The sequence below is a fragment of the Lepus europaeus genome, chromosome X, assembly GCF_033115175.1.
Source record: "Lepus europaeus isolate LE1 chromosome X, mLepTim1.pri, whole genome shotgun sequence".
NCBI classification, from domain to species: Eukaryota; Metazoa; Chordata; class Mammalia; order Lagomorpha; family Leporidae; genus Lepus; species Lepus europaeus.
In genome coordinates, this window is record NC_084850.1 from 100,334,333 (window position 1) to 100,347,805 (window position 13,473).

General features: G+C 37.9%; 1 protein-coding gene across 2 annotated transcripts in view; it reads right to left on the bottom strand.

The window, feature by feature from the left end:
- CLCN5 (chloride voltage-gated channel 5) overlaps positions 1-13,473 on the bottom strand; it is a 178,668-nt gene that overhangs the window by 103,225 nt on the left and 61,970 nt on the right. The gene's annotated exons all lie outside the window — the stretch shown is intronic.

The window sequence follows — 13,473 nt, forward strand, 5'->3', positions numbered from 1 at the left end:
GTTATGATAAAGTATGTATTTTTGGAAGGCATATTTTATACCCTTTAAGATCCCAAGCTACTTAGAAAGCCATGGGTGGATTGGACTAATAGAGATGGAACAATTATAGAAAGATAAAACCTGGTGTAGAATCAGGTGCCATGTGAGTCGTATGGCCTGAAGAGTAAGTAGAGCAGTGGGAGTTCAAGAAATGGTCTATTAAGAACAGGTTCGGAGGCCGGCGCTGTGGCACAGTGGGTTAAAGCCCTAGCCTGCAGTGCCGGCATCCCATATGAGTCCGGTTCGTGTCCCAGCTGCTCCTCTTCTGATCCAGCTCTCTGCTGTGGCCTGGGAAAGCAGTAGAAGATGGTCCAAGTCCTTGGGCCCCTGCACCTACATGGGAGAACCAGAGGAAGCTCCTGGTTCCTGGCTTCGGACCGGCACAGCTCTGGCTGTTGTGGCCAACAGGGGAGTGAACCAGCAGATGGAAGACTTCACCCCTCTCTGGCTCTACTTCTCTCTGTAACTCTTTCAAATAAACAAAATAATCTTTAAAAAAAATAGGTTTGTACAGTTGCAGAGTAGATCCAACCTGGGTCCTCTAACATGGATAGGTGAGGTGTACATTAGCAGAAAGCCATATCAGAAGTAGAGGATCCAGGACTCGAACCAGGCATGCCAATATGGGATGTAGGCTTACAGAGTAACAACACAACCACTGCACCAAACACTTGTCCCTTAAATTTCATTTTTTTTTTAGATTTACAAGACACAAGACATGGAAATTAAAATTACTCTATAGAATTCCTACATAAATTCTTATTAGTTTCTATACTTCTCTCTGCAAACACTGGTAACAAGGAGTTTGGGGACTGACATCAGTCTTGGGTTATACTGTGAATAGCACTACTCTGCCTCTTGCTCATTCTGTTTGTCTTGCCTTTTACTCTGATGCTTCTGACCCTGGCCTCAGCTTGGGTAGGACAATATTACTTCAGTTTTTTTCAAAAGATTGATTTATTTGGAAGGCAGAGAGAGAGAGAGAGAGGATGTCTTCCATCTGCGGGTTCATTCCCTAAATGGCTGCAACAGCTAGAGCTGGGCCAGGCTGAAGCCAGGAGCCAGGAGCTTCTGTGTCTCCCACATGGGTGCAGAGGCCCAAGGACTTGGGCTACCTTCTGCTGCTTACCCAGGCACATTAGCAGGGAGCTGGATTGGAATGGAGCAGCTGAGGCTCAAACCAGCACCCATATGAGATGCTGGCACTGCAGGCGGCAGCTTTACCTGCTAGACAACAGTGCCGACCCCATTACTCCAGGTTTAACACAACCTAATTCAGATGTTCCTTCTGCCTGGGGACTTGCAGAAGAAATGTTTTACTATGCCTTAAAAACATCATCATATAAAGTTTATAATGATGCTTGTGGTCTGTGAACAGTCAGTTTGTGGTACCTAAGTACCTAAGTATTTCCAATGGTATCGTATATGAAAACTAGTGACTGTTTTTCTACCTTGCCATACTTTATACCTACAAGGCACTGATTCATATGGAATTAATAAACAGTAGTTAGTAGAATGCTTTCAGACAAGTGCATTGCTATTAGTAAGTTTCCAAAAGTACAAATTCTTCTCTGAATATGATAGAAAAAGGGTCTTGGCTGGCGCCGTGGCTCAACAGGCTAATCCTCCACCTAGCGGAGCCGGCACACCCGGTTCTAGTCCTGGTTGGGGCGCCGGATTCTGTCCCGGTTGCCCCTCTTCCAGGCCAGCTCTCTGCTGTGGCCAGGGAAGGCAGTGGAGGATGGCCCAAGTGCTTGGACCCTGCACCCCATGGGAGACCAGGAGAAGCACCTGGCTCCTGCCTTCGGATCAGCCCGGTGCGCCAGCCGCAGCGGCCATTGGAGGGTGAACCAACAGCAAAAGGAAGACCTTTCTCTCTGTCTCTCTCTCTCACTGTCCACTCTGCCTGTCAAAATATAAAAAAAAGAAAAGAAAAAGGGTTTTACCAGATAAGATACCATCCATCTTGTACAAAAACCGTACTGTTTACCACCCAAAAAGGGCTCAGGAAAGTAAGAAAGCATCTAAAGGCAGGGGAACTGCCAACAACTTTGGTCTAGTTTAGAAGATAACACATGGCCAGCGCTGCAGCTCAATAGGCTAATCCTCCGCCTGCGGCGCCGGCACACCAGGTTCTAGTCCCGGTTGGGGCGCTGGATTCTGTCCCGGTTGCCCCTCTTCCAGGCCAGCTCTCTGATGTGGCCTAGGAAGGCAGTGGAGGATGGCCCAGGTGCTTGGGCCCTGCACCCTCATGGGAGACCAGGAGAAGCACCTGGCTCCTGCCTTCGGATCAACGCAGTGCACTGGCTGCAGCGCGCCAGTTGCAGCGGCCATTGGGGGGTGAACCAATGGTAAAGGAAGACCTTTCTCTCTGTCTCTCTCTCACTGTCCACTGTCAAAAAAAAAAAAAAGAAGATAACACATGACTACATGGCTGCAGTCTCCTGAGAGGTTATACTTCTAGAAATTTCAATAAATAAGCGATGTCAGTGGACTTTGGCCAATGAAATATTTCTGGGATATAGGGCGGATGGGGATGCCTATGAGAATAAGAAATGTGTTGGCAGTGTATGTTGATTCCCTCATCCGCACTCAGGCTTTTGGCTCATTCTGTGCCTGTGTTAACTCTTCCTGAGCATGCCTTGCATTTTTCCTCACTGCATAATCTTTTGATGTTGAAGACTGTCAAGGCCAGCAGCCTTTTCTAAATGAGTGCAAATATATATTCCTTAATCTAGCATTTTTGAAACTGTGAATTATAAAACACTTAGTGCTAGGACATGTTTCTATATTCTCCTTTAAAAATAAGGTATGCTTGTCCAATGATCCAAAAAACTTTGAAACACATATAAGCATCCTAAAAGCTCTGCAGTAAAGATATTTATTCAATTTTTCATTTAACTCAACATTTGTGAAATGAGCTGTTCATCCAGAGAAAGATTCCTAAATATTTTTTTCAATAACTGATTTACTTTTTCTAAATTAAAAATAAAAATGATGGAACATTAAACCATAAATACCAGGGGAAATTTTTAATCATTCTTAAAGGTTTACCACATATGAATGAGCTAAATATCACATCAACTAACACAAAGATTAAAAGACTCAAAGAGTTTTCAAAATTTAAATAAACAAAACCTTACATAGGACTACTAGGGAAAGAATATTTTACTTTCATCTCCTAGAAAAGAAATTCCATGATGTTTTCAAAACATAATGTTAACTGTCAATAAATAGAGAAAATCACTGAATAAAACAGTACACGAAGACAGCCATCTGTGTAGATGGCAAAACAATAGCTCCTTTGAAATTAAACATACATTTTTTGTTAATCTGGAAGAATAACAATTATTATTAATAAAAAATAAAGATAGGTCTCAATTACTGATTGTTTATAAAGCAAACCACATCCAATTAAACAGTTTTACAATACTTAAAGTAGACAAATAAAGTCGCAGTGACAAGATAAAGACTATACCAATTAAGATAATATACAAAAGACAAGAAGAAAAGCAAAGAGAATAAAACAGACAGCCTAACAAGCACATAAAAAAGAGTAGATTTCTATGGCAAACAACTGATAGATTACAGGTCGAACACCCCTAATACAAAAATCCAAAATCTAAAATACTCTGAAATCTAAAACATTTTCTTTCTTTTTAATTTTTTTTTTTTTTGCCAGGCAGAGTTAGACAGTGAGAGAGAGAGACAGAGAGAGAGTTATAGACAGTGAGAGAGAGACAGAGAGAAAGGTCTAGAAAGGTCTTCATTCCGTTGGTTCACTCCCCTAATGGCCGCCACGGTCGGCACTGTGCCGATCCGAAGCCAGGAGCCAGGTGCTTCCTCCTGGTCTCCCATGCGGGTGCGGTCTCCCATGCGCTTCCTCCTGGTCTCCTCTGCCCTCCCAGGCCACAGCAGGGAGCTGGACTGGAAGAGAAGCAACCAGGACAGAATCCGGCGGCCCGACCGGGACTAGAACCCGGGGTACCGGAGCCGCAGGTGGAAGATTAGCCTAGTGAACCATGGCGCCGGCCCTAAAACATTTCCAGCATTGACATGATGAAACAAATAGAAAATTCTACATCATGAAACTCAGTTCATTCACAAAATTATTTAAAATATTGTATGAAATTACTTTGAGACTATGTATATAAAGGATATATGAAACATAAGTAAATTTCATGCTTGAGTTCTATATAACCTCAAGATATCTCATTATATATATATAAAAGTGTGACGGGGCCAGCGCCATGGCTCACTTGGCTAACCCTCCGCCTGCAGTGCCTGCAACCCATATGGGCACCAGGTTCTAGTCCCGGTTGCTCCTCTTCCATTCCAGCTCTCTGCTGTGGCCCAGGAAGGCAGTGGAGAATGGCCCAAGTGCTTGGGTGCCTGCACCCACGTGGGAGACCAGGAGGAAGCACCTGGTTCCTGGCTTCGGATCGGTGTAGCTCCAGCCATGGAGGCCATTTGGGGGGTGAACTAATGGAAGGAAGACCTTTCTGTCTCTCTCTCTCTCTCACTGTTTAACTCAAAAAATTAAAAATTAAAAAAAAATTTTTTAAAAGTATGTCAAAATCCCGCCCAAAAATTCTGGCATCTAAACAATTCTAATGGGATCAGCATTTCAGATAAGGGATACTGTATTACAAATAAAGGAATCACTGCACATAGCATAAGAAACTGATGCAACATGATAAATTAAAGAAGGCTATTGTTTCAAATCATTAAATCATGCCACAAATCTACTAAAGTATGAATTTTAAAAGAAAGATGCTTAATTGCAAGATGAAAAATACAAGATAATTATAACAATAAGTTTTATGCAGTAGTAAGTGTAAAAATAATTACAAATAGGTCTAAACAAAGTCTGACCCTAACAGGTTATAAAAAATACATGTTAAAAATAGCTACTCCTCTTAAGTTTCCCAATTCAAACAAAAAGGGAAAGATATTATTCACAGAATCTGGGGTGGAGAGTAAATTTTAAATCAAAAAACAAGGACACTGAAGCTGCTGCACTTCCAATCCAGCTCCCTATTAAGGCACCTGGGACAGCAACAGAGAATGGCCCAAATACTTGGCCCCCAGCACTCATGTGGAAGACCGGAACTCCTGGCTCCTGACTTTGGCCTGGTCCATCCCTGGCTGTTGTGACCATTTGAGGAGTGATCTTCCAGCAATTGTCAGATCGATCAATCGATCGATCTCTCTCTCTCTCTCTCTCTCTCTGTCTTTCCCTCTCTTTCTGTAACTTTGCCTTTCAAATAAATAAATCTTTGTTAAAAACACACTGTAAAATGATAAACAAAGGCATCAAAAATGATTTTAATATCTAGTAAATGATTTAACACTTAATAAATTTTAAAAATATAATTTTTTTACAAAATAAAAAACGGACAAATTCAACATGACAAACACTATCCTGGTTGGAGAATTATTCTATTATCTGAATATGAAGAATCAAGTCAGCAACAAAAATAACAATGAAGAAATTCAATGTATCTAAACAAGATAACACAAAACAATCATCAGGCTTATCATTAAGATTCAAGCAAAAAAACTTTAGGAAAATGTTATTTTTCATAAAAATTTATCACGTATTCAGACACAAAGACATTCTCAATAAATACAAAATAGCAGCATTTTTACACAGCATGAGGCAGTAAGATAAGAAATGAGAGATAAGAACACAATTCAACCATATGGGAATCATAAAAATGTATCTTTCTTAAATTACAACTAGCTGGAGGAAATAAGGATTATTTAACGTACAAACGGAATCAAAATTTATCAATGGCTCTACAAGAGGTTTGGCAGCTTAAAACCATTAATGAAATTGATAAACTATTAGTACTTTTGTTTAATTAAACTTTTGTTTAATTACAAAAGAGAAAAATAGACAAGATTGCCTATAAAGGTATATTTTAGTTACAGTTAATGACAAAACTAATTTATTAAGAAATTCCATATTAGATATACTAAACATCATGAAAGAAATAATATTCTAAAAAAAAACCCAAGTACCCAAAATAAAATCAAGAATCTAAATAGGCCAAAGAAATCAACAATATTATTAAAAATTTTCAAAAGAAACTTTTTGTTGGCACTTAAGTGGTTCAAATATTAAATGAACAATAATCTCATTATGCAAATAGTTCCTAAGAATGTTCTATGAAATTCATTTCTATGAAGTGAATGCCACATTGATTACTGAATCTAACTTGTAACTAAAAGCTCAAAAGGAAAATTATGGATTGGTCTTATTTATGGATATAAATTTTAGCAAACTATACACCAACACTTAAAAAAAAAACATTTATCATGACCAGTTAGGTTTTAGCCTGAGGTTGCAAGACTGATTTTAAATAAGGATCATGCTTCACAAGGAAAATACAAAAAAAGCAGTAACTAAATAAATATATATGGTAAAAAAAAATCTGAAAATGCAACATTTGTTTCTCATTTGAAAAGTAGAAGGTTTTTCTTTCAAGATCATAAATACCTGAAAGATGTCATCATCATTCTTAAGGGAGGCTCATTAGAGGTATTCACCAAAAAAAAAAAAAAAAAAAAAAAAAAAAGAAAGAAAGAAAAGAAAACCCCCACAAACACATACAGTCACCATTCCTAATTAAATTAACCATGTTGGAAAATTTAACCACTGTACTCAGTATGAAAAATCAATGCATAATATAAGGAGATAAAATAAGAACAGCACTATTTGCATACCATAAAATGTTATACCTAAAAGACTAATATATTCTGGAAGCAAAATTAAAAATAATGAATTCAACAAAGAGGCAAATTACAGGATAAGAACACAGGAAACTATTGCACTGCCATTCCAATAACAGAAATTCTTTTTACTGTAGCAACAACCATTAAAAATATGCACACACACACACACATACACATGTCTGAGAATTACTCTAACCAGACACACATATATTATAGGGAGTAATTATATTAAAGATGACAATAGGTTAGGCTTTCCATTCCACCTGGATAGTTGCCAAATCCTACCAATGTTACCTCTCTCATGGAACAAGACAACATACAAAAATCTTGTCATCTAAACTCAATGACAGTTCCTCAGAACAAGAAGTTAAAGAGAGATGGCTTGCATAAAAGGAATGAATGAAACACAAGTACATGATTATTTGCCCATCGTGTGAGTAAAAAACATAAAATCAAGTAACTGTGGGGCTTTACATATCATGAAGGCACCGAAGAAACTCTTCATACTACAACATACAGCAATTTCTCTGGCCCAGTACACCCAGTTCAGAGAACAGGTCTCCCAGGAAATGACCTCATGCATCTCAAAAAAAAAAAAAAAATCACTCTTTACACAAGATGTGTTTCACAGCTGCATTCATATTTTTTTTAAATCCCAGAGATGTGATTAAGCCAACTCCATTTTAGCAGATATAGCATTTGTTCTTCTTGCTCATTTACTGCTCATTTTGAGGGATGTGCACATGAACAAAACATGCAAACTGCATCAAACTGTGTATGTTCATTATGGACAGGTTTGTTTGTATACCAAATATACTACAAGAAAACTTGGGGAAAATATGAAATATGTAGCCTCTGATATCAGGGAACCTATATGATATTATTTAATTCAGCCATTAAAATTATTAAAATGTGTATCACATGGATACATGGAAATATGAATGCATAAAATAGCATGAGTTGAAAAAGTCTAATGACAACCAAGCAAAAACACCTGCATGCCCAGCAATACAAGCAACATTAAAGGATTTTCTCTCTCTACACAGGTCAACAGAAACAAAGGAGAGAGAGAGAAGAATTTGTAAGAAATGTACAATATAAAAATAGCTGGTGTTCTAAATGTGTGGAACAGTTTTCTTTACTTGCACCCAAATTCAGAATGCAACTTTGAGAAGGCTTTCAAGAGAGACGTTTGTCATTACTTAACTGCTTCTATTTGAAAGCTGGACCTCTTAGAAGGGACCAGCCTTTATGTGTCTATAACTCACTATTACTTCTCTCTTTCTCTCTCCTCTGCTTCTCTTTTAATTGCCAATAACATAAAACTGAAGTACTTCTTGTAAATTACTTGCTGCATTTACTGAAAAGGGGGCTTTATGTTCCCTTTTCCTAATATTACAAACAGATGAACGGAACACTTCCTATTTCTTTACTTTATAACAGTTGCTTTCCCCCGCCCTTGCAACCCTTAATTAAATTCTTTCACTGGGTCAGTGGCCCTTGACAGAATAAAAAAAAAAATTTAAAGTTCTCCCATCTTGTTTTATATGATTCTAATTGTTGAAATGTAAAAAGAAATCCTGAAAGCAGACATTACAAGTGTCCCATCAGGAGTAGAGGGCTCCTCTACATTCATGCTACCTTAGGCCCTTCAACAGATTCAAAGTGATTTTAGAATGTTTATTCTTAAAATTTCCTACGTGTTTTTCTCTGGATACCACCTGCATTGAAAGAGATGTTTTGTCTCTGAAAAATAGCTCAAATGAGTACGACAAAACAGAGAAATGAACACAGGTGACAACAACAGTCAAAGGGAAAAAAGGAACAGCCATTAAAGCTAGGATAATGGTCCCCATGTCCCCTCCAACACATGGCCCACTGGCTCTTGATGGAAACAGTATAAAGCCAGAGACTCAGAATCAAAGTACACTGGGCACAAGGACTTAAACTAATTTCCTTAATGATAACACCAAGAGTTTGGTGAAATGAATCCTGAGAATATTTATGATATTGGTTTCACCTTCATGTTTAACTTGAACACAATTAATTGGAGCCCCAATACTTTCTTCTCCGTGCTCTTTTACTATTTTAGCAAAAGTTCAACAGCTATTGCTCTCTGGCTGCTACTAACTGAAAGCAATGAACTTGGTAATATTTGGCTTTAAACCAGAATCTTGAAAGACGTGACTTTTGCATTTTAAAAGTTCATTTCACAAATAAGTCAACAAATAGGATAAAAAACTACTAAGACTGAGACACCGAAACTAAGGTGTGGACAAAAGAAATAAAATACCCATGGTCTTTCAATGCAATTTCAAGCTGCAGTGTTTGTGTTCATTCATTTGATCATTTTTTTTTGGTTGCAGTGTAGTATAAGGCTTGAGCTTCCAGATTAAAAAGTAGAGAAAGACGTGTATAAGGAGAGAGAGGAATGCATTAACCATGAAATCATAAATTAAAATAGGATTCAAGCAACTTCAGCTATGTGGGAGAATGGATAGTTGAAAAAGAATTCACACAATGTCTTTGGATTATAGTATGTGAAATGATAGCACATCAGGGAAAGGAACTTTAAATAAATGCTATTGGGGAATGACTAGAATGCATTCCAGATGAGTCAAGGATTTAAACATTTTTAATTATGAAAAAATTATAAGAAAATGGAGTGGTATGCTTAGGCTCAGTGCATGAAAGAACTGTATTAATGCTGAACCAAAAGAAGAAAAGATCAACCACGTGTGATGAATATGACTAAATAAAATACATTTTAAAAGTATTAAGTTTAAACAGGAAGCAATATAGATTTTGATGGAGAAGGAATATAATACCAAAAACAATGAACTTCTTTTTAAAAAAAAAGATTTTTTAGTTATTTATTTGACAGGTAGAGTCAGACATTGAGAGAGAGAGAGAGAGAGAGAGAGAGAGAGAGAGAGAGAGAGAGGTCTTCCTTCCGTTGTTTCACCCCCCAAGTGGCCGCTATGGCTGGCACTGCGCCAATCCGAAGTCAAGAGCCAGGTGCTTCCTCCTGGTCTCCCATGGGGTGCAGGGACCCAAGCACCTGGGCCATCCTCCACTGCCCTCCCGGGCCACAGCAGAGAGCTGGACTGGAAGAGGAGCAACGGGAACTAGAACCCAGTGCCCATATAGGATGCTGGTGCCGCAGGCGGAGGATTAGCCAACTGAGCCACGGCGCCGGGCCCATAAAAAAAAATGAACTTCTAATACAACCTTACAGCTGATACTAGTTTGCTCTGGATAAGTGGATAAAAAATAGAAAAACATTATACCAACAAGAAAGGAACACTAGGAAATGTTCAGCTCATCAGCAAAGAGAACACAGTATGTTCATTTACTTCACAGTAAAAGTCAATATTACATCCATATTTTATTCTCCTGAAAAATAATACTGGTTTTTAAGGCTATAGTACTCTGCTGGCTCCAGGTGAATTAATCACAGTAACAAAGACTGGAGGAAAATACATATTTTCTGTCCCTAGCACTTTATATGCTAGCCATTTCCATGCACTATGGGAAGGACAGCTTTAAAACTTCCAATGCACGTGTTTAGCATCTCAGTTCCTTTCAGATTTGTTTTAAATTTTCAGATTCACTTCTGTCATTTATTCCTAATCTAGTCATTGGACAATCTTTCACAGATTTTTCCCCATCTTATTTCAGCCATTAAATGGAACTGCTTTTGGAAATGTGGGTGAAAACTAATGCTTCCCTTCACATATTTATATATCTATAAATAGGTTTTATATGATTTTTGGTAATTTTAAAGTATTCAAGACATACTTCATTTTAGGCTTCTTTAAATTATTTGGTTATGCAAAAACCTATATTACAGAGAGAAACAAAACTTCCAACAGGATTGAAGGAATTGCTGTTTTTTTTGTTAGATATTCCTAAAAGTTGCATTATATTTAAATGCTATTTTAACACTGTATTGTAAAACTAAGGGAGCCATGCACAGACATACAATTCAGCATGCCAATAATGACAGCAATATTCATATCTTCAACTCTAAACATGTTAGGACTAGACCATTAAAGTGACTAAAAGTAAAGTTTACTAAAAGTAAAAACTTTACTTATAAAAGTAAAGTTGCTTCAATATTAAAGAATTAAAAAAAATAGAGAAAGCATAGCTCAAGAGGTAAAGAAAGAAAGGAAGCTGGATTTTTTTTAACCACAGTGGTTAAAAGATACAAAGTTTCAATTAGGCAAGAAGAATAAGTTCAACAGAGCTATTGTACAACATGGTGACTGTAGTTAATAACAATATAATAAAAATACATTATCTCAAAAAATAAAATAACAATGTATCATATTCTTGAAAATTACCACCAGTGAATTTTAAGTGTTCTCACCACAAAAAATATGAGGTAATGCAATTAGCTCAATTTATCCATTCTACAATGTGTTACATATTTCAAGACATCATGTTATATATCATAAAAATGTATAATTCTGTCAATTGAAATCAACCACTTGAAATTTTACCTAAAACTGGAGGAAAAAAATTTAAATCCATGAAGACATTGCCAAGCCAGCTGAGTAGATAGGATTGGCTAAAAATGAATTAAACTTTCTTTTTTAAAAAAAAGATTTTATTTATTTGAGAAGCAGACTTACAGAGAGAGAGGGAGAGACAGAGAGAAAGGTCTTCCACCCACTGGTTTACTCCCCAAATGGTTACAACGGCTAGAGCTGGGCCGATCTGAAGCCAGGAACCTGGAGTTTCATCTGGGTCTCTCATGTGGGTGGCAGAAGCCCAAGGACTTGGGCCATCTTCTGCTGTTCCCCAGGCCATAGCAGAGAGCTGGATCGGAAGAGGAGTAGCTGGAACCCAAATTGGCGCCCGTATGGGATGTGCCACAATTGGAGGTTTAGCCCACTATGCCACACCACCAGCCCTGTCCACTTTCTTAAGTAGGAAGAACAGCAATGATTCAAGGCTAGTAAAAATCTTTAGAACTACCCCATGATACACAGAAATGAGCAATATATGAGTATTGCTGACAAGTTCCTTCTTTCAAACTAATCACCTGCTTCTCCAATGTTTTAAACCGGTCAATGGTTAAACACATTCTGGTGCATTTGTGCAGGACTAAACTTTAGCCATCAAAAGTGAACAATGTGAAGTGAAATGGACACTATGAGAAACAGTGACTTGATCAGCCCTTGTCTTGAATGTTGATGAACAACTTAATACTTTCTCCCTTTTAGTATTTTTTGTTCTACTTAATACTATTGGTTGAACTCTGTAATTAACACACAATTATTCTTAGGTGTTTAAATTTAACTGAAAAGTGATCTCTGTTAAATTTAAGAGTGGGAATAAGAGAGGGAGAAGAAGTACAATTTGGGATATGCTCAATCGGACTTGCCCCAAACGGTACAGTTAGAAACATGCCAGGGGATTCCAATTCAATCCCATCAAGGTGGCATGTACCAATGCCATCTCACTAGTCCAAGTGATCAGTTTCAGTTCATAATTGATCATAATGATAGGATTAAGAGCCAAAGGGATCACACAAACAAGAGTAGTGTCTGCTAATACTAACTGATAGAATTAAAAAGGAGAGAACTATCCAACATGGGAAGCAGGATACACAGCAGACTCATAGAATGGCAGATATCCTAAACAGCACTCTGGCCTCAGAATCAGCCCTTAAGGCATTCAGATCTGGCTGAAGAGCCCACGAGAGTATTTCAGGCATGGAAAGCCAAGACACTCTGGCAAAAAAAAAAAAAAAAAAAACCTAAATGAAAGATCTCAGTGAGTGAGATCCCAGTGGAAAGAACGGGGCCATCAAAGAAGGAGGTACCTTTCTCTGAAGGGAGGAGAGAACTTCCACTTTGACTATGACCCTGTTGGAATAAGATCGAAGTTGGCGAACTCAAAAGGCTTCCATAGCCTTGGCAACTCATGACAAGAGCCTAGGGTGATTACTGACGCCATAAACAAGAGTGTCAAATTGTTAAGTCAACAACAGGAGTCACTGTGTACTTACTCCTCATGTAGGATCTCTGTCCTTAGTGTGTTGTTCAATGTGAATTAATGCTTATAACTAGTACTCAAACAGTACTTTACACTTTGTGTTTCTGTGTGGGTGCAAACTGTTGAAATCTTTACTTTATATACTAAATTGATCTTCTGTAAATAAAGATAATTGAAAATGAATCTTGATGTGAATGGAATGGGAGAGGGAGCGAGAGATGGGAGGGTTGTGGGTGGAAGGGAAGTTATGAGAGGGAAAAGCCACTGTAATCCATAAGCTATACTTTGGAAATTTATATTAAATAAAGGTTAAAAAAATTAATTAAAAAAACTGAACAATGATAACGGTGCAGCTGATGATCAGTGGGACTAGGACAAGGGGCTACAGGTAAGACTTCTGAAAACAAAGGCAGAACACAAATCTCCTTTTGAGTAAAAATAAAAGGAGACCAAGAGATTTGAGTTGCAGAAATAGCTGGTACTTTGTGGAAAAGACACTGCCCTCTTTTAAAGTTTGTCAGTGTACAGTAGAGGGAAAGAATCATGTATCCTCAACCTACTTTCACTTATTTTAGAGGATAATGTTCCCCTTATCCTCTCCAAAATTGGGCCCCCCACCTGCATTTTGATTATCTTCTTCCTCACCTTTGAGGAGCTCAAGCTTTAACTGTTGCCATTGGAGCT